At 36.9% G+C, this 23,673-nt stretch overlaps 1 protein-coding gene across 1 annotated transcript in view; it reads right to left on the reverse strand.

The window, feature by feature from the left end:
* The window catches only part of GALNTL6 (polypeptide N-acetylgalactosaminyltransferase like 6), a gene marked incomplete at both ends in the record, with an annotated part of 1,125,661 nt that overhangs the window by 715,083 nt on the left and 386,905 nt on the right, over nucleotides 1–23,673 (reverse strand). The gene's annotated exons all lie outside the window — the stretch shown is intronic.

The following is a 23,673-nucleotide window of genomic DNA, read 5'->3' on the forward strand; positions in this document are numbered from 1 at the left end:
TACAAAATCCCATAAAAACAGGGAAAAACTCCAAAATGGAAGTTGATATAAGAAAATATCTTAGTTGATGATAATTAAGCCACTTGAATCATTTAAGACAAGTCAGACTCATGTTAAGTTGGTTATATTTGTCTCTTCTCTTGTTGAAATTGAAAACCAGTGTACACAGAAATATATGATGCCCTCTTCATACATGAACTAATAGAATAAATGGGTTTTAAACTCTTTCTACCATGGTCACTCCTATTCTGACTTCTTTATTATTCTTCCATTCTCTAAGAGGGAACAAAATATTGTTCATGTGAAACATTATTTTATACTTCATGGGAGAGGTGAAAATGTTTAGTGTGTGATTAGCATTTGTAGGTCTTGTGTGTGTGTAAACATCTAAAGGCTGAAAGGAAAAAAGTTATCTGTAGCGGGTCAGAGCTAGAACCAGACACAGCAAAATTATTACTTTTGTATAATCAGAATCTCAAATGCAGAGGTGAGTTAAAAGACAGCCTCATTCTTTACTAATATTTAATGTATCCAGACACAATACTTCCTTTTTTCTATTATATTGAGAAATTCATATTCTTTTTCCTCTAGTGTAAAATGTTCTAAGTTTGGCACTTCTCTTTCTTGACTTTTTTCAAGTGAAAATGAAACAGGTGCCTTAGCAACAGTTGGCATTCCTTTCTGTAGGAATACAGCTAAGATCCTGTATAAATTAACAGAAGCTATTTTTAGCAGAATGTTGATTTCTTACCATAAAAAAAGTCTCACAGCATCAGTAGCAGTAAATAGGGTTCTCTGATTAACATTTGTTTTGCAATTGTCATCACTGACTTTTTTGACTGATAGACTGTTTAAAAGCTTCCGGAATGTGATGCACAGATTCAGCCCTATTTGAAAGTGTCCATCAGTGTTTTGCTTTTGGGTTCAACAAAATAGCCTCGTTTGAATACTTAAAGTTTTCTTCACCAGTGATAGTATCTTCATTTTAATGCCTTATAGAAATCCTCTCTACCAGCTCCCCAAATAAACACATTCAAAGGAAGCCAGAAAATAGTATCAATATATGTTCAGTGACATGTATTTCATTGGTAACTATGCTTTCTGAAAATGACATATTTGAAACAGATGTGCTGATTGTACTACATGCTTGGATTCTTTCTCAGAGAGACTGAACTGACGTGAACAACCGTGATGATCACTATGACCTCCCAGTCACACGCAAGCTTACAGAATGACACGTGGCATCTCACTTCGGAAATGCCGCCCACTGCAGGATTTGATATTCTGTATTAGCTAAGCTGCGTTTGAAACAATGGTGTGCTTTGAGCATTACTGTCATTTCCCCTTTTCTTAGTGGTCTATGACATTCATCTGTCTCCCACTGGTCATGACATTATGATGACAATCTATTCCAACATCTAAAACAGGCTTCTCCTTTTTTGCTTAGATCTCTTTCCCTACCCCCAACCTAGGAATGTCTTTTTTCTTCCAGCCATCTTTCAAGACCTAATTTAATTTCCATCTCTCTGCCGGATGCTTTGACCACCCTATTCCACTATGACCGCTTCCTTTTTCCAACTTCCATGACCTACCCTGTAGGGTCCACATTGTTTAGTGTGACTTTTAATTTAAAATATAAAATACAGTATCTTTATTCTGATCATGTAAATAAAATAATCCTTGTCATTTCATTAGCAATCTGTCTTTATCATCCCAAACTTTTTGTAAACTTTTATGTTCATACAAAAACATAAACATGAAGTTGAACTTGAGGAAATTGCTGCTTCTGTAGATAAAAAATGTTTGGATATCGTCAACTTAAAATGGTTTCAAAATAATATTAAGTGTGATTTTGTCCTTCATGGGTACATCAGCTTAGTCATAGGGCATCAGGTTCCTATCATTATCATGATCATATGCCTGCATCTCTGTTACTATGTGAAAACAAGATACCCAATAATCCCCCTCTCCCCGCATGGCACCGCTTCTAATAAGTTATAGCCTTTAGACATCTTGTACTCGCCCACAGGTCATATTTTCCTCAACAGACCTTTAGAGCATACTACTCTCTAAAAACCTCTCCATCCTTGGTAAGGTGGCATGCTACTTTAAACTCTTCATATTAATTGTTTTCTTGAATAAATCACTTTTAAAACTGCATATTAGAAAAATAAAGCTTTTCTAGTCCCTTTTTCTTCAACTAGATTTTTCTTTTTTTTTTTTTTTAACTATACCTGCCCCACAAAAATTTTATTTATTTTTTCCTATTCTGAAGATTTTATTCTCATTTATTTGTTCCTTGGTTAGAATTCTTTATCAGTTTATTCAGAATGGGTATGTGGGTAATGTACTCTCCCAATCTTGTATATATTGAATGGTGAAATATATATCTATTTATATCTATATCTAAGTATCTAATTACATATAATTATATAGATGTTAGATTATATTATATATAGATATTATATTACGGATTCTAATTTCTAGAGTTGTAGATAAAGACTCAAGGCCAGACTGATTATCTCTCCTTTATATATAACTTCTTATTTCTGCCAAGAGGCTTGAAATAAGAAGTTATATAAACTTCTTACTTAATTCTGAAATTTTACTAACATCTGTTTAGGTGTGTCTTTTTCATCAATGTTTCCTATTTGGGGTTGAAATATTTGAGAAACCTAATATTTACTTTTAATTATTTTCTCTTGCATTTATTGGTTAAAATTTACACATCTCTTCACTATTTTAACTTTTCTGCCCATAATATCTGTCTATTAATTTCTGCCTTGTTTTAATACATTTTTTATATTTACTCTGTCACCTAATCTGTGTCTCAAAAGTCATCATCCACACCCAACATTGGAGCGTCTAAATACACAATAAGCGATGCTGAGAAAACTGGACAGCTATGTGTAAGGATGAAATTAGAACATTTTCTAATCCCATGAATAAAAATGAACTCAAAATGGATTAAAGACCTAAATGTGAGACCAGAAACCATAAAACTACCATAAAACAACATAGGCAGAACACTCTTTCTCATAAATTACAGCAATATCTTTTGGATCTGTTTCCTAAGGCAAAGGGGAAGAAAAGCAAAAATAAACAAACAGGCCCAAATTAAACTTAAAAGCTTTTGCACAGCAAAGGCAGCCATTTACAAAATGGAAAGACAACCTACAGGAGACAATATTTGCAAATGATGCAACCAACAAGGGGTTAATAATCAGAATGTATAAACAACTCGTACAACTCAACACCAAAAAACCAAACATCCCGATTAAAAAGTGGTCAGAAGACCTGAATAAAATTTTTTCCAAAGAAGACATACTGGTGGCCAACAGGTACAGGAAAAGGTGCTTGACATCATTAATCATCAGGGAGATGCAAATAAAACCCACAAAGACTTCTTATCTCACACCTGCCAGGATGGCGATCATCAAAAAGTCTACGAATAGTGAACGTTGGCAAGGATGTGGACAAAAGGGAACCCCTGTACACTGTTGGTGGGAATGTAGCTTGGTGCAGCCACTGTGGAAAACAGTATGGAGGTTCCTTAAGAACTAAAAATAGAACTACCATATGATCCAGAAATCCAACTCCTGGGCATATATCCAAAGAACACAAAAACATTAATTTGAAAAGATATATGCATTCCAATGTTCATAGCAGTATTATTGATAATTGCCAAGATATGGAAGCAACCTAAGTGTCCATCAACAGATAAATGGATAAAGATGATGTCTCACACACACACACACACACACACACACACACACACACACACACACACACACACACACACACACACACAGGAATACTACCCAGCCATCAAAAAGAATGAAATTTTGCCATTTGCAGCAACATGGATGGACTTGGAGGGCATTATACTAAGTGAAGTAAGTCATTCAGAGAAAGACAAATACTGTATGATATCACTTATATGTGGAATCTAAAAAAATACAACAAACTAGTGAATATAACAAAAAAGAAGCAGACTAACAAATACAGAGAAAAAACTAGTGGTTACCAGTGGGGAGAGGGAAGAGGGAGGGACAAGATAGGGGTAGGGAATTAAGAGGTATAAACTACTGATACTATGTATAAATTAGCTAAAAGGATATATTGTACAGCACAGGGAATACAGCCAGTACTTTATAATAACTGTAAAGGCAGTACGACCTTTAAAAATTGTGAATCACTGTTATACACCTGAAACATATAATATTCTAAATCAACTTTACCTCAATATTTAAAAAAGAAAAAAAAACACCAGAAAGTCATCATCCACTACTTTTATACCTGCACTACATGTTTTAAGTTGACAATTCCCAATTTTAGTTCCAGAAAGCCCTGTGCAGGGTTTAGTTGTCCTCTTTGAAAGCTTTACTGATACTGTTGCTGCCGTCTTTCAGCCCGTCTCCCATCCCCTCCTGAATCTCTCTTTCACTAGATTTCAACTCTTCCGTTGAGGGTTCCTGCTGTGTTCCTCTCTCTGGCTGTTGGCCCCCTTAGGTGACTATCGCTCCTTTTTCCTCTTGGTTTTGCTGTCTCTTGGAATGCAGGTTCACCTGTTCTATCTTGGTGGCCACACCAGAATTGGCAGGAGGTCATTAAATCAACTGTCCTTACTGCGGAAGCTGTGTGAAGGCCTTCTGCTCCTAGAAGTGTCCACTTCAGGGGCTCATCCACTCCCAGGAGCAGGTGTAGGAAGGAACCAGTTCGCTTTCTCAGAACTCTCCAGCCTGGTATGCAGGCTTTCCCTGGCCCACACAGCATCAATTCCTGTGTCTGTTCACGCCTGGTTGAGTCTTGTGAGGGTTAATTTTAGGTGTCAACATGACTGAGCCCAGCGCCCAGACATTTGGTCAAACATTATTCTGAGTATTTCTGGATGGTGTTTTTTTGAATGAGACTGATACAGTAAGTCCCCGACATATGAACAAGTTCTCTTCCGAGAGTGTGTCCGTAAGTTCAATTTGTTCATAAGTCCAACAAAGTCAGCCTGGGAACCCAACTAACATAATCAGCTATATAGTACTGTACTGTAATAGGTTTATAATACTTCTCACACACATAATACATAAAAAACAAACACAAAAATAAAGAAAACATTTTTAATCTTACCTTGAAAAGTACAGCAGTACCAGCTACATCACCGCTACATTTACGCTTGCTTCCGGACATTCCAGGCTTCAAATAAAGATACTGTACTACTGTACTAAATACAGTACTGTAAAGTACAGAAATGCACAACCACTAGTAGAGGATGCATGCACGTGGCAACGTACACCAGACACATAAACTAACTTACGAGACTGGACATGCAAACGCACGTTCACATCTTTGGAAGTTCGCAACTTGAAGGTTCGTATGTAGAGGACTTACTGTATTCAAAATGGTGGACTTTGAGTAAAGCAGATTGCCCTCCATGTGTGGTGGGCCTCATCCAATCAGTGGGAGACCCCTATAGAACAAAGGCTGACTGCCCCCAACAGGAAGGACTTCTTCCAGTGGATCACCTTTGGATGAGAACTGACACTCTGTCCTAAGTCTTCAGCCTGCAGTGCTACCCCATCAGATTTTGGACTCACCAGCGTTTCACAATCCCATGAGCCACATCCTTAAATCTCTCTCCATGTTGACATACACATACTATTGATTCTGCTCCTCTGGAGAACCCCAAAACAAACCCTGATCACATCATCCTCACCCCAACATCTCTTTATTTCAGGATAAGTACGTGTTATGTAGAATGATCAGAAGATAAAAACTGGCTATAGTGCAGTGTGCTTCAAGTGTCTGCTGTGTTTATTGATTCCTCCTCTGAATAATGACCAGAAGTGATTCATAAGACAGGACGTGCTGTACTTTATTCCAAGTTCCTAATTTACTGTGGCCATGGGCATTCAACCATGTCTACTGACACACGTGGAATCACTTAACACCAAGCTGTCCTGCAGTGTTTGAGGAAACCTGGCACAGGAGCTGTAAGCCACAGAGATAACTTAAACTGCCCGGGGACTGCTCTGACCAGTGGCATCCTCACCTGTAGGGCATTCGGGTCTGGAGATACAGTGTGAGAATCAGTCGTTAGCGGAAAGGAGAATGGAGGCAGCAGAAGACAACTAAGACGCAAAAGAGAGCTGCGTGCTCGGCAGAGAGAAGGAGTGCCTCTAACTGCCTGTTCTTTGTGTACCTGCAAAGCTGCTGTGAGGCTGGTAATGCTTCCATGTCACCTGCTGAACTTCCCTTCTCATAATGTCCAGGAAGGATGCTTGTGAGAGTATTTTCTGCTTTTCAGCACTTTCACATTTATTAGTATTATTTTTTAATAAATTTATTTATATTTTATTTATTTTTGGCTGCACTGGGTCTTCTTTGCTGCTCGCGGGCTTTCTCTAGCTGTGGTGTGCAGGGGTTACTCTTGGTTGTGGTGCAAAGGCTTCTCATTGTGTTGGCTTCTGTTGTTGCAGAGCACGGGCTCTAGGCATGCGGGCTTCAGTAGTTGTGGCACATGGGCTCAGTAGTTGTGGCTCGCAGGCTCTCTAGAGTGCAGGCTCAGTAGTTGTGGCGCATGGGCTTAGTTGCTCCACGGCATGTGGGATCTTCCCGGACCAGGGATCGAACCTGCGTCCCCCGCATTGGCAGGCGGATTCTTAACCACTGCACCACCAGGGAAGTCCCCACATTTATTATTAAATTAAATTTCCATTAGCTGACTGAGGTAATCTGTGTGTCCATTGCTTTCAATATGAAGGAACTCATACATTACTATATTTAAATAAATATTTAAGGCACCTTTAAACAGTGCAAAAACCTTATGGGAAATGCGCATTTCATTAAAAAAAGTACTGAATTATTGTCAGATATATTTTGTTCATTGTTAAATAAAAATGACTACAAGTCTCTTTAATAAAAAGAAGTAGTATTGCTCTTTTTTGAGTACTTAAAAGTAGCTTTTTCCATACAGTTGTTTATGAACGTGAAAAATTGTCACAGACATTTGTTAGTTTGCTAATACTTTTACAATATTATAATTTTGATTAAAATAAGTTAAATACAATTTACAGTGGTTTATATTGCTGATTAGGAATCTATGCATGCCTGCTAATTTTAGCACAAGCATATGTTGAAAGTGGAAAACAGGAAGAATCATCTAAGCTATATTTATAGCTATTTCCTTATTATAAGACTAATAATATGGGGCTTCCCTGGTGGCGCAGTGGTTGAGAGTCCACCTGCCGATGCAGGGGACGCGGGTTCGTGCCCCGGTCCGGTAGGATCCCACATGCTGCGGAGCGACTGGGCCCGTGAGCCATGGCCGCTGGGCCTGCGCGTCCGGAGCCTGTGCTCCGCAACAGGAGAGGCCACAGCAGTGAGAAGCCCGCGTACCGCAACAACAAAAAAAAAAAAAAAAAAAAAAAAGCTTAATAATATTTAACCATCCCTACTTTATAGGGTTTTTTGTGAGAAACATTGAGGCAATGTGCAAAAAACCCACTGTACTCAAGTTAAGACACTGTGCATATAGAAAGGATGAAATGAGAAAATGTCATATAAAGTAAATAATAATATAGAGTTTGTAGTGAAAAAAATGCTAGGTCTGTGTCATAATTATAACTGACTTTCCAAATTTACATAATACTTTAATGACTTTGTTCTGGTTTTAAAAATACTTGCGATACATATGTCAGAGGCTTATAATGTACCTAATCAAGTTGCATAAAAATATTTCTATTATTGCAAAATACAAGAACTAAAGATTAAATATCCATCCAATAATTTATTTATAAAACATTCGGTATAATTTCAAAAGTTTTTCCTTGAGGATTCTTGTTCTTCAAAACAAAATAAAAAGTTTTTGTGCATGAGTGGAATCACTACTAATAAATATACTTCAATTAATGTGTACTACTAAATTCCATTAGACAGTTAATCTAGGTCAATGTCTATTAAGTTAATTCATTCATTCTAGTCCAATAATGTATGTGGATGCCTAAGGCTCAGTTGGTCACCAAGGAAATTCAAATCATTATAACACGCCTGATAATACTAATTCCACTGTGCTCTCCTTGTCACTTCACACCAGTAAACCAAATACTGTATTAAATTAAATCCCTTGACCATCAAATCTTATTTTTCCATTATTTTATGATGTCTAAGTTTTATAAATAATGCAAGTTTCTTTTACGTACTTTTGGGCAGAGATAATTTCCTTCAAAATTAAACAGCCCTAAGTTTGTTTCCTATGTCTGTGGGTCTATTTCTGTTTCGTAAATGAGTTCATTTGTATCATTGTTTTAGATTCCATATGTAAGCAATATCATATGATACTTGTCTTTGTCTGGCTTACTTCACTTAGTATGATAATCTCTAGGCCCATCCATGTTGCTGCAAATGGCATTATTTCATTCTTTTCTATGGCTGGGTAATATAGAAAACCAATTTATGGTTACCAAAGGGGAAAGGGGGGGATAAATTAGGAGTTTGGGATTAACAGATACACACTACTATATGTAAAATAGATAACCAACAAGGACCTTGTATAGCACAGGGAACTATACTCAATATTTTATAATAACCTATAAGAGAAAAGAATCTGAATAATTATATATATACATATATAGAGAGAGAGAAAATTGCTGTACACCTGATGCTAACACAACATTGTAAACTATACTTCAATTAAACACAATCAAACAACGCTAGACTTAAGCTCCTAGTATTCCTGAGGACCACTTATGCCATGTTTCTGTGACTAAGAAGTATCACAAGGCACAGCTGCTTTCATCTGGCACGAAGGCTGTTCAAAAACCACTGCTACTCACTCAAAAAGCATCAAGTCAGACTGGGGTTCGTGGTTCTGAACCAGTGTCTGGAAAGTCCTGCACTGGTCTCCCCAGCTGGCATTTTCCGTCCCCAGTGGGTGAGCACATGCATTTCCCCTAGAGCCATGGTGGCCCAGAACTCAATACTAATAAATTTATGCCAGGTCCTGGATATGAATTTTGGAGGATGTTCAAATAACCACTTGAATCTCTATGCCTTGTGTCTGAAATACAACACCTTAATGACCACTTGAGATCAAACAAATTAGTGATTTCCCTCAAATCATGGGAAACTCTCAGTTATCGCAGCATTAGCATGTTGCAAAAACTCAAACTAATGTCATAATGGTGACAGAGTCCTAGGTCATCAAAAATTTATTCTCTACTTTTAGTTCTTGTACTCTTCTTCCTAAAATATATATGCTACGTAAGTACATAAACTGTACAACACTAAATGCAAGGATGGCTTTGACTCCTACTACAAAGTAAAGCCTTAGCAAAAGTAGCAAGTGTAACTTCTTGGAGTTTCCAGATTAGAGCCACTATTAGCAGAACTATTACCAATGGCTTTGAAGTGTAAATATTAAGTACAGTGGGCATGAGAGTTTTCTAGTGCGAGCTGCTAGGAATACAGATTTACAACTCCACACTTACTTCAGAGCTGTACAGGAAAAGGTTAAAACTGGCAAGACTAAAATTGGGTACAAGACTTCAGAAACATGAACGGCAGGCATAAAAATCAATTTAACCTTAGTCTACCTGATCCATTTACATTCAAATCCTTTACTTCACTACGTGTTTCTCACCTTTTCCTTATTAGCTCTTATCAAACACCATCTTGGTTCAGCAAAACATTCTCCTACCTTTTCATCATCAGGAGTCATTATCCACTCATATGACTCCTTCCAAATATGGGGCGTTTAAAGGCAGAAAAAAATTTGAGAATAACCACAGCTACCACCATAGGAAAGATGATTTTGACAAGGGATAAAAACAATACTGAGAGGCAAACAGGTTTGGGGAAGATGCTCACAAAATGTCTGTAATAAGAAATCCTAAAGATAGTGTTACTTGAAGTATAAATAAATATGGACACCCTAGGGAAGTGTTTTGGTGAGACTTTGTGTCAACTGATGAGATTTGAAGGCATGAGAAAAATTATGACTAGGTGATTCAATCTCTAATCACATAGTCACAGGAATCAAGGTTATGTGAACACAGGCAAGCCTCAGACATACTGTGGGTTTGGTTCCAGACAACCAAAATAAAGTGACTATCACAGTAAAGCAAATCACACAAAATATTTGGTTTCCCAGTGCATTTAGAAGTTATGTTTACGCTGTACTGTGATCTATTAAGTGTATAATAGCATTATGTCTGAAAAAACAAAGAACAAACTTTAAAACTACTTTATTGCTAAAGAATGCTAACCATCATCTGAGCCTTCGGCGAGTCATAATCTTTTTGCTGGTGGAGGGTCCCGCCTTGATGTTGGATGTTGATGGCTGCTGACTGGTCAGGGCAGCTGAAGGCTGGGGTAGCTGTGACAGTTTCTTAAAATAAACAACAATGGAGTCTGCCACATCCATTGACTCTTCCTTTCATGAACGACTTCTCTGCAGCATGACATACTGTTGGATAGCACTTTACCCACAGCAGAACTTTTTCAAAACTGGAGTCCATCCTCTCAAACCCTGCTGCTGCCTTATCCACTAAGTTTATGTCATAGCTTAAATCCTGTGTTGTCATTTCAACAATTTTCATAGCATCTTCACCAGGAGTAGACTCCATCTTGAGAAACCACTTTCATTGCTCATCTACAAGAAGCAACTCCTCATTCATTAGTTTTGTCATGAGATAGCAGCCATGCAGCCACATCTTCAGGCTCCACTTCTAATTCTAGCTCACTTGCTCTTCCTACCACATCTGCAGTCATTTCCTCCACTGAAGTCTTGAACCCCCTCAAAGTAATCGACTTCTTCCACATTCCTGTTAATGCTGATATTTTGACCTCTTCCTATGAACCTCAAATGTTCTTAATGGCATCTAGAATGATGAATCCTTTTCAGAAGATTTTCAATTGACTTTGCTAACATCCATCAGCGGAATCATTATCTATGGCATCAATAGCCTTACATAATGTATTTCTTATTATTAATAAGGCTTGAAAGTCAAAATTGCTCCTTGATCCATGGGCTGCAGAGTCGATGTTGTGCTAGCATGCAAATAAAATTGTCCATCTCCGTCATAGCTCTTGGGTGACCAGGTGCCTACTCAAAGCACAGTAATATTTGAATCTATTTTTTCTGAGCAGTATGTCTCAACAGTAGGCTTAAAATATTCAGTAAACTATGTTGTAAACAGAAGTGCTGTCATCCAGGCTTTGTCTTTCCACTTATAGAGTACAGACAGAGTAGATTTAGCATAATTCTTAAGGGCCCAAGAGTTTTGGATTCGTAAATGAGCACTGGGTTCCACTTACATCACCAGGTGCATCACCTCCTAATGAGACAGTCAGCCTGTCCTCTGAAGCTCTGAAGCCCGCCGTTGACTTCTCCTCCCTTGCTGTGAAAGTCCTAGACGGCATCTTCTTCCAACAGAAGGCTATCTCATCTACATTGAAAATCTGTCATCTCATTCTTTATCTTAGCTGGATCTCCTGGATAACTCGCTGCAGGTTCTCCAACAGCACTTGCTGCTTTACCTTGAACTTTTATGTCATGGAGATGGCTTCTGTCCTTCAACCTATGAACCAACCTCTATTGCTTCAAACTTTTCTTCTGCAGCTTCCTCGCCTCTCTCAGCCTTCACAGAATTGAAGAGAGTTAGGGCCTTGCTCTCCATTAGGCTTTGACTCAAGGGAATGTTGTGGCTGGTTTGATCATCTACCTAGATCAGTAAGGCTTTCTCCATATGAGCAGTACGGCTGTTTCGCTTTCTTATCATTCATGTGTTCACTGGAGCAGCGCTTTTCATTTCCGTCAGGAACTTCTCCTTTGCATTCGCAGCCTGGCTGACTGTTTGGCACAGAGGCTTAGCTTTCAGCCTGTCTTGGATTTTGACATGCTTTCCTCACTAAGCTTCATCATTTCTAGCTTTTGACTTAAAGAGACATGGGACTCTTCCTTTCACTTGAACACTTGGAGGCCATTGTGGGGTTACTAACTGTCCTAATTTCAGTACTGTTGTGTCTCAGGGAACAGGGAGGCCCGAGGGAGGGAGAAAGATGGCAATGGGTGGCCATGGAGCAGAGAGAACACACCACATTTACTGATGAAGTTCCCCATCTTGTATGGGTGCAGTGGTCCACGGTGCCCCACAAACAAATATAACAGGAACATCAGAGATCACTGATCATAGGTCACCATGACAAACACAATAATAATAAAAATGTTTAAAATATTGTGGGAATTACCACATGTGACATAGGGACGGGAAATGAGCAAATGTGTTGGACAAATGGTGCCAATAGACTTGCTCAAAAGCAGGGCTGCCACAAATGTTCAGTTTCCAAAAAGCATAATATTTGTCAAGTACAATAAAACAAGGTCCGCATGCCTACAGATATCCATATATTGAGTATACACTACAGCTCAGTTTACTTAAATAACTTAATTAACACTTAAAATAACTCTGTAATAAGCATGACCATTAAACCACATTCTACTAATGAGGAAACAATGGCTAATTAATCCCATGCACACTTGCCCATGGGAAGTTGATATTTCAACTTCTGCAACATATGGTTAGAGTGAATTATTTTTAAAAGTTAATTTTGTCTTTTTTTTTTTTAACACAAACTGAGCGCAGTTTAAATCTCCTGAGATATTTCTACACCGCTATTTTCATACTGTGATATTGAAGGTACTTTTCCCTAGGTAAGTGTCACTCACTTCAGTTTCAGCTAAATTCTGTTCTGTTATTAACCACATAAATGATATATCTCAACAGAGTGCTCACCATCTTTTCAGTTCCAGTTTACATTTTCATTACTATACAATGAGTGTCAAAGGAAATATTTCATTAAAAGTTCATTTGAATCTAATGAATAATAATGAATGTGATTTTGGCAATATTCCCAAAGTTGACCACCTTCCAGCAAATCTCATTATGAAATTTACCGATAACACATCATAGATGTATCAATTCTACTAAATTATTAACCATAAACATTATTCATTAATGTTTCATTGTTCATTAATTCATTAATGTTCATTGTTTGTAGTAACAAAAAAGATGCCAGATACTCTTTTTAAGAGACGTGAATGATATCGCTTATATGTGGAATCTAAAAAAATGGTACAAAAGAACTTATTTACAAAACAGAAAGAGGCAATGGTACAAAGGAACTTATTTACAAAACAGAAATGGAGTCAAAGATGTAGAGAACAAACTTATGGTTACCAAAGAGGAAAGGGTGGGGAGGGATAAATTGGGAGACTGGCACTGACATATACACTCTACTATGTATAAAATAGATAACTACTAAGGACCTACTGTATAGCACAGGGGAAAAAAAAAGGAAGACATGAGGCATCAATAAAAGACGGCCAGGAGCCACGGGTAGTCATAGCAAAACTACCATTTTGTACTTTCTGAAAGCAAAGTAGTTACAGGCTCTCCCAGATGGAGCACATTTGTTTCCCATTCTGTTTTGTGGGCAATCTTGTTCAATTATGTCGACTAAAGACATTTAAGAGCAAAATGGCTCCCTGATCAGCAATAAAGGGAGCTCTTGTTTGAAGGAACCGAGGAAAGCCTAATGTGAATCATTTTAAAGCATGGCACTTTCTTACCTCTCAAATAGCGTTTTAGTTCAGACCTTTCAGATGTTTTGTGATGGACATTCAGACTGATTAGTATGACCCCTTAGGAACTCAGATTTTGAGGTTTAAGGGGGCCTGGGATGCAATCTCCAGGAGACAAAAATAGCCATGCTCACAGTATTTTCCTAATACCGGAGACTCATTATTTAAAAAGCCTAATTCAAATGATTCAAGCTAATGTGACTTAGAGCCCTTGGGTGAGTGATTCTAACTCAGGGAACAGCAACTTTTTAACTCACTAAATAAATGCATATGTGTACAAATATAGATAGAAGGATGAGTGCTATAAATATTAGGTAGGGCCAAGTGATGGAGAGAGAATGAAAAGGACTCTTTCGCTCTATGATAACATGGTGATTGGCAGTCATATCAAAGCAGGTGATATATTGTCTCATGACCTTAAGGAAGCAGGGGGTGGGCCGTGAAGATACACACAAGTGTTTGGTCCAGGCAGCAGGAACAGCAAGTGAAAAGTCCTGGAAGGTATTTATCATCCTTGAGGGAAAACAAAGAGGACAACACAGCCAGTGGAGAGACTGCGCATCGACCAGCAGGAGAGAAGGACAGAGCCCTGGGTCAGGGGGGAACCATGCCATATCTCACACTTATGGAAGGGACTTGGAGTACATTTTGGATACGATGACTGGGCCTTGTATGCTTTGCAGCAGAGGAGTGAAATGATCTGATATATATTTTTAGAAGATTGCTCTGGCTGTAACTTGAAGAGCTGACAGTGGGGCAGGGAGATCAGTGAAGAGGCCACTGAAATAGTTTAGGCAAGAGAGATTAATGGTCAGGATTCGAATAGCCATGGTGTCAATAACCAGGTCACGTCATGGCACTGTGACAACCATGGTGTCATGGCTGGAGTGAAAGCCCCTTCAACTATGCTCTCACTATACGACAGCCACTGGAATTCATTTTTCTCCATCTTTTTCTTCCAGACGTTGGAGCAGTATTTGAAATATAGTGACATTTAGAAGTATTTGTCAAATAAGTGAATGAACAAATTATTAAAATGACAAGATAGTAAAAGCCTTGACTAGTCGAACCTGTAAGTACAACTAAGCAATTGGAAACAGTGAGAAGTTAAATATAAGTTCACAGGATTCCTGACGCATATAGTGGGATGCAGGAATTGATTGTGATTATATGAGGATATAAACTATTTCAAAGAAAGAGAGAGAATACAAAGGTTGAAAACAGCTTTTTTCATGTTGAGTTCACACATACTGAAATCCAAAAAAACAGTGATAAACACAGTGAAACTCTGAGTTAGAATAAAAAGAAGACTGGACAAGAAAAATCTTAGAATTTCAAAACTATAAATAGGTGCTCTCTACAAATACAAATCAGGGGTCTTACTAACGATTTCATAAATCACATGTGCACGTGTGCCCATGCACACACACCCCTGCATCACTCTGGATGGATGACTTCAAAAATATGTCATGAGGATTCAGGAACATCACATATTAATTGAGAAACAGCTACCTCTACTAATTGCATTTTCTTGTCAACATCCAGCAGAAGTTATTAGGTTTCATAGTTCAGGGAAATGCCACAGGCAGGGTTTATCTTTATTTCAGAAATATATGGTATTTAAAAAAATTTGTATATGGAGCGATGTCAGCTGGATATCTCTTTAGTTGCTATAATGATTATACCCAGTGCTTACTGAATAATGGGTCAATATCAATTTACACACATCTTTCATCATATTATATCAAAAGAATCTGTATTTCAGTTCTTTCCATTCAACTTTTATAAATAATTTGAATGACTGTTCAACAAGCATGCTTATCAATTTTGTGATACAATAAAACTCAAAAGGAGAGCTAAACCATTAAGAGAGAAAATCTAATGTCAATAAATTCTCAAATGATGTGAAACTAACTAAATGAAATATAATGGGATCATATATAAGATATATGATTAGAAAAAATGCCTAAAATATGACTGGGTTCATAGGAAATAATGAGAAAGAGCATTCAGAAAATTACTTGGATGAAAGCACAAATGTATCTCATATCAGGATATGACTTTATCTTGAAAATTTGGTTTACCTTTTCTGGGAAGCCTTCCTGAACCTGAAATGGAATGTTGGATATTATTCATCTGTGGGTAAATTGGTTTGGTTAATGCTACTCCCCAAACAAAGATTATGAAATAATAGAAACTCTGCTTTTTTAAAAACATTAGTTAGAATTCTTGTAACAAATTTTTTTAAATCCTTATAATTTACTATAACTCTAAGGGCACAGAGGTACCAGAAAAGAACTCTAAGTTACACCTAAGGTCTGGGAATCTATCCTTCAACTGCTCCTTTTATATATACTTTTTCATGCAAGAACTCTCCATTTTCTCAACCTAAAGCAGTCTACAGGTTCAACGCAATCCCTGTCAAATTACCAAGGGCATTTTTCACAGAATTAGAGCAAAAAATTGTACACTTTGTATGGAAACACAAAAGACCCCGAATAGAGAAAGCAATTTTGAGAAAGAAGAACAGAGCTGGAGGAATCAGGCTCCCTGACTTCAGACTATACCACAAAGCTACAGTAATCAAGACAGTACGGTACTGGCACAAAAACAGAAATATAGATCAATGGAACAGGATAGAAAGCCCAGAGGTAAACCCACACACCTATGGCCACCTAATCTATGACAAAGGAGGCGAGAATATACAATGGAGAAAAGACAGTCTCTTCAATAAGTGGTGCTGCGAAAACTGGACAGCTACATGTTAAAGAATGAAATTAGAACACTCCTTAACGCCATACACAAAAATAAACTCAAAATGGATTAAAGACCTAAATATAACGCTGGATACTATAAAACTCTTCGAGGAAAATACAGGCAGAACACTCTTTGCCATAAATCACAGCAAGATATTTTTCACCCACCACCTAGAGTAATGAAAATAAAAACAAAAATAAACAAATGCGACCTAATGAAACTTCAAAGCTTTTGCACAGCAAAGGAAACCATAAACAAAAGACAACCCTCAGAATGGGAGGAAACATTTGCAAATGAAGCAAATGATAAGGGATTAATCTCCAAAATATATAAACAGCTCATGCAGCTCAATATCAAAAAAAACAAACCACCCAATCAAAAACTGGGCAGAAGACCTAAATAGACATTTCTCCAAAAAGACATACAGGTGGCCAACAAATACATGAAAAGATGCTCAACATCACTAATTATTAGAGAAATGTAAATCAAAAAGTACAATGAGTTATCACCTCACACCTGTGAGAATAGTCATCATCAAAAAATTTTCAAACAATAAATGCTGAAGAGGGTGTGGAGAAAAGGAAACCCTCCTACACGGTTGGTGGGAATGTAAATTGGTACAGCCACTATGGAGAACAGTATGGATGTTCCTTAAAAAACTAAAAACAGAACTACCATAAGACCCAGCAATCCCACTCCTAGGCATATATCCAGAGAAAACCATAATTCAAAAGGATGCATGCATCCCAATGTTCACTGCAGCACTATTTACAAGAGCCAGGACATGGAAGCAACCTAAATGTCCATAAACAGAGGAATGGATAAAGAAGATGTGGTACATATATACAATGGAATATTACTCAGCCATAAAAAGGAACAAAGTAGTGCCATTTGCAGAGATGTGGACGAACCCAGAGATTGTCATACAGAGTGAAGTAAGTCAGAAAGAGAAAAACAAATATCGTACAATATCACTTATATGTGGAATCTAGAAAGATGGTACAGGTGAACTTATTTGCAAAGTTCAAATAAGATGAATTTATTTTCAAAGCAGAAATAAAGTCACAGATGTAGAGGACAAACTTATGGTAACCAAGGGGGAAGGGGAGTGGATGAATTGGGAGATTGGGACTGACATATATACACTACTATGTGTAAAATAGATAACTAATGAGAACCTACTGTAGAGCACAGGGAACTCTACTCAGTGCTCTGTGGTGACCTAAATGGGAAGGAAATCTAAAAAAGAGGGGATATATGTATATGTATGACAGATTCACTTTGCTGTAAAGCAAGAAAGTAACCCAACATTGTAAAGCAACTAAACTCCAATAAAAATTAATTAAAAACAGAAAAAAACAACTCTCCATTTTTCTCAAAGGTGGAAGCATCTTCACCATTTCCTCATAACTCAACTACCTCCTTTCCCCCATATTCCACCTGCTTATATAAAAACGATTACTTAAAATACCTGATATTTCAAAAATTATCAAATATGCCACAAAGATGTAACTGTCAAAACAAAACATAAGGTAACAACATCAATAAAAACACTAACAAAGACATTTGATAAAATGCATCTGGTATAGGATGCTAATACACTTTTATAAAGATGATTGAGATCTCATCAGGAAGTAGTTTCTGGATTTTCGTACTTTTAAGATATTTTCAGTGTTTATTTAGTAGGACAGACATTTGAAAACATAACTAAAACGATATAATTAAAACTTAACAAACAAATATGAAACATCAAACCACAGACCAGTGTGACGTACTTAAAGCAGTGCTTGGAAAGAAATTTAGAGTCCTAGATGCTTATCCTACAACAGAAGAAGGCTGAAATTAAGGAAGTATGAATCTACTTTTTTAATTTAGAAAAATATAGTGAAAGTCAAAGAAAAGAATAAATATGAATGTAAATCAATGAGAAAAACACAACAGATAAGATGAACTATGTCAAAAATTGGTTTTTGACATAATTAATAAAATTGACAATTTCCTAGTGTAACAAGTTAAGGAAAAATGACAAAAAAACAAATAAATGGTATTTGAAAGAAAAAGCAACATAAATTTAAGCATGACAGACATTATAAAACTTTAATAAGAGGATGTTATGAATAAATGTGTTAATAAACAGGAACATTTTAACCCAGGAATGAAAAATCTTTGCTCCAAGAGAAGTCCAGTTCAGATAATCTTCACCCACAAGAGGATCCTTAAGTCTTAGTAAATAAATAATTCTAATATACCACAAGCAATTACAAAGTGTAGAAAGATGAGAGGTATTCGTCGAGTCATTTTATGAAACCATCATTACCTTGTTACCAAAACTTGACAAGGATTCTATGAGAAAGAAAAATTCATGGCCAATATTCACTCGTGAGTAAAGATGGGAAATTGCTAAAATAGTAGCAAACTAAATCCAGTAATAAAAAGTCAGATTTAGCCCGTAATTTCAAAGTTTGATTTCTATTAGAAACCAATAGATACAACATACTCAAAAATATAAAGGAGAAAATACATCTTATTTCAATACATGCAAACAAAAAAAATTTTGATTAAAATCAACATTCATTTAGGTGTAAAAAAAGTAAAACTCTCAGAAAGTCATATCCAGAAGGCCTAGTGAACAGTGTACAGTACATTTTCATTAAGTAGATTAAATGCTAACACCAATATCTAATTTGCTATTGTCAGAACCTTAACAAATCAAAAGCAGCCACCAATACCCACTGGGCAACATGATACTCGAGTTCCTAGCCAGTGCAGAAACAGAGTAAAAATAACTAAAATTATAAGGTCTAGGATGGAAAAAATTTTAAACACTGTCACTACTTATAGATATTATGAGTATCTACACTAACAATCCAAAATAACTTATGGGTAAATGATTATAATTCATAAAAGAGTTGAGAATGTTTTCTAAATTGGGGTCTATATTTAAAAATGATTAACCTTTCTCTATACCAGCTACAAATAGTTCAGAACTTCAATAAGATCAACAACATGCTCAATACCCATATAATGTTAGTTTTCTAGGAATAACACTGAAAATGTCTGAGAATCAAATTACAAACACACCCCTAAAGACAACAAGTAAGCACCAAGAAATATAATGATATACCATGGAATGAATAATTTAATATTGGAAAAAATGTAAATTATTCCCTAATTTATCAACAGACTTAATACAATTCTAAAATTCCAATATTCTGTGTGTACGTGCATATTGTGCATGAAGTCTGACAAGCTGAATCTAAAAGTTTAAAGAAAATCCTAATGTTAAGCTTGGCAGGGTTTCCCTGGTGGCACAGTGGTTGAGAGTCTGCCTGCCGATTCAGGGGACACGGGTTCGTGCCCCAGTCAGGGAAGATCCCACATGCGGCTGGGCCCGTGAGCCATGGCCACTGAGCCTGCGCGTCCAGAGCCTGTGCTCCGCAACAGGAGAGGCCACAACAGTGAGAGGCCCGCGTACCGCAAAAAAAAAAAAAAAAAAAAAAAAAAAAAGATTGGCAAAACATTCCCAAGAAGAAAAGCAAAGAAAGCAGAATGAACTTTACCACATATCAACAATTGTTATAAAGATATAGTACATAAGATATTATTTCATTAGCTCAAAGTTTTTCACTCACGGAACAGAACTGAGAAACCAGAATGAGAACACACAAATATGGAAACTTTTTATAATAGAGTCAACACTGCTGATCGATGTGGGAAAAGATACATTTTCTAATAAATGGTGCTGTTGATTGGATATCTAACTAGGTAAAACCCAAATAAATATTGGGCCCCTACCTCACATGATATAAAAATGAAGATGAGCTGCATTTAAGACCTAAATGTAAAAGGTAGAATTCTCAAGCTTAAAAAGACAATGTAGAACAGCAATTAAGCCTATCCTTTAAAAATTATTTGTAAATTTGACTAAAACAAAATTAAGAACTTCTACTCATTAGGCAATATATAGAGTTTTTTAAAAAAATATACAAAATGTGGGATATTTTCACCATGTACAACTGATGAAGGATATTATTCAAAAAAATTAAGAGCACTCTGTGGATCAATAAGAAAAAGGAATAAAAAAACTGGAAATAGAAATGAATAGAACTTTTACCTAAGAGAAGGCACAAATGGCCCACAAGCATAAATAAGAGATCAACTACATTAAAATTAGTAATATGCAAATTTATGTGACAATGAGTGATTATTTCATACTACAAAGTTGAGAAAAATGAAAAATCAGACAGTAATATTAAGTGTTGACAGGATACAGAGCAATGGGAATTCCATCCATTACTGATTGGAGTGAAATCAGCACATCAACTTGGAAAAACAGTTTGTCACGTACCACATAATATAACTGAAGCGTGCATTCCTCAGACGTGCAAATTCTACTATGAAATATGTACCCTAAGAAAATATTGTCTCTACCCCAGAACCATGCGCAAAAACACTTAGAGCAGCGTCATACATAACCCAAACCTGGGAACTCTCAGAATGTTTACAAAGTGGAAACCATTGTGGAAAATTAAACAACAGGACATACACCCAGAGAAAACCATAATTCAAAAAGACACATGCACCCCAATGTTCATTGCAGCACTATTTACAATAGCCAGGTCACGGAAGCAACCTAAATGCCCATCGACAGACGAATGGATAAAGAAGATGTGGTACATATATACAATGGAATATTACTCAGCCATAAAAAGCAACGAAATTGGGTTATTTGTAGAGACGTTCATGGACCTAGTGACTGTCATACAGAGGGAAGTAAGTCAGAAAGAGGAAAAAAAATATTGTATGTTAACGCATATTATGTGGAACCTAGAAAAATGGTACAGATGAACTGGTTTGCAAGGCAGAAATAGAGACACAGATGTAGAGAACAAATGTATGGACACCAAGGGGGGAAAGCGGGGGGGTGGGGGGAGGATGGCGGTGGGGAAAAAAAATAATCTTTTGAAGTCTTGTATTTCCATTTTGGAGTTCACCCATTTCATTAAAAGTTATCTGCTTTACTGGTAAAAATGATTTTATATTTAGTTCGGGTGAAGGGAGGGGACAGAATGGTACAATGAGACCACTGTCATAATACATGTTTTAAAATCCTAGGAGTTTAAAAATTTGAAAAGTTTATATAAAAAATAAAGAAAATTAAACAACAGTTACAACAAATCAACTAGAAGTGCACACACAAGAATGGATCTCAAAAATAACTTTGAATGAAAGAAGCCATACTATATGATTCAATGTTTAGATAAAGTCCAAACATAGGCAAAATGCAACAATGTTTGTTTAGACATAAGAAATTACAGAGAAAAGTAAGAGTGAACACAAATTTCAAGACTTGGAGGAGACAGAATAGTAAGTACCAATGACCCTTTTTCTTGGCCTGCTTATTGGGAACAGAGATGTTTATCTTATTTTGACTTTATAACTGCATGTGTGTTCGTGTGTGCATATTTTATTTAGGTTATATTCTACGGTATTTTTTAAAAATGATAAAGTATAGTCTATTACACTTTTCATGTATCTTCCAGTGAATCATACATTCTAGCATTTAAAAGTATTTTAACTGCACACAAAATTTGTTCTTTAGGAAACTTGTTTTATCACCAATTTTCTTTGTAGGTCAATTTCCCTTGCCCTGAGCTCTGATGAGAAAATTAAAGGTACATTTTTCCAGGAGGCAGAAAGGGTAGTACGTAGCAGAAATAAACGTGAAGTGTTGGATTTTGTGTCCAAAACTCACTGGCACAAGCAAAGGATAGGCACATCAAATCAAGTGAAAGTAACTTAGATGGAAAAATAATTACAGTTATCATTGGTGGAGTTTATAATATGTGCAAATAATTGGCCAAGTACTTTATAGTATCTTTAATTCTTATAGCAATTCTGCAAAGTAGAACTTCAGACAGACAAACTGACTTGCCACTTACACAGAAAAGCTAGGATATGAACCCAGGTGTGTCTCTCTCCCGTATGTTCTCTTGCCATTACTTCATTTTGCCCAAATATTATCATACGATGTCTGATAGTGGGGTGTAATGGAGCATAAGACGACCTTTCAATCTCTCTCTACAAATTACTGGCTGTTTGACCTTGGATAATATTTCATGAATTCTTAAGAACTCATTTCTTTTTCTTTCCTTTTTTCTTTCTACAAATTGGTGATTATAATACCTATCTATCAAAGTTATTGTGAAATTTAAATAAAATACATATGCAAAGCCCCTAGTACAAAACATCTATTCAATTATTACTATTTGTATTATTATTACTAACTTGTGGTTAGATTATGAGAACATCTCCCCAAACTTTCAGCATCTTGTGGTTAAAAAAAGAAACAGATGGTTGGATGAATACAGGGCTGATCAAGCAAACAGAGAAAAAAGATCAGAGGACTGGAAACGTAAGGATTCTGGTAAGGAGCTTGCCTTTGTCAGTGTTCACGGAGTCATGCCAAGGTTGGAGAGATGATGTCATATGGAAGAGGTTGATGCTCTGAGGGACACGGAACATTCTTATGACAAGCAGGGGGGTAGGGGACAGTCTTATTTGGAGGAAAGGAATGAAAGAAGAAAATGGAAGACTAATTAAGTCAAGCACACCTGATCCAGGGCTGAGAACAACCAAAGCCCTGAACACTGTCATAACTATCTGAATATCTCACTCCTGTCTTCCTGGGGAGAGAAGTCAGGAGGAAGGCTGGCCAGGAGAACCTCAGCCTGCGGCTACTCGCGATTCCGCTGCTGATTTGACCTGGGATGCACCATTTCCGTGTTGCTAAGAGGTCTTTACCAAACCATAGCTTCTCAATTTCTGTGATATCCTCACCATGACAAAAAAAACCCAAAACCAAAACAAAACAAACAAAAAACCCAACAGAGCTCCTTTGGTTGAATAATAGAATATGGACTTCCTATCATCAGTGAAGGTTATTACCTTCACTCGGTTATTACATCTATACCCTTCTGAATCCCTGTTTCCAACAACCTAAGTCCTCCTAGAAGGACATAATTCTTTGTTACCTTTCCAAGAAGTAAAATGTTTCCTCTATCCCTAGTCTAAGACTAGAATCTGCTATGCATAGCAGACCTACTGGATCCCACTGAACTGCCTGTTCGTTTGCCCAGGTATGGCCAACTTCAGGTCCCTGGCTCTTCTGATCCACCTGCCAAGTGTCTAGAACTGCGGTCCTCCTTCCATCCTTGGCCCAGCCAGTTAGATACACCACAGCCCTAAGGAGCGAATCTAGCTCAAGATAACATGTGTTC

This window comes from Leucopleurus acutus (assembly GCF_964270905.1).
Source record: "Leucopleurus acutus genome assembly, chromosome: 7".
Taxonomy (NCBI): Eukaryota; Metazoa; Chordata; class Mammalia; order Artiodactyla; family Delphinidae; genus Leucopleurus; species Leucopleurus acutus.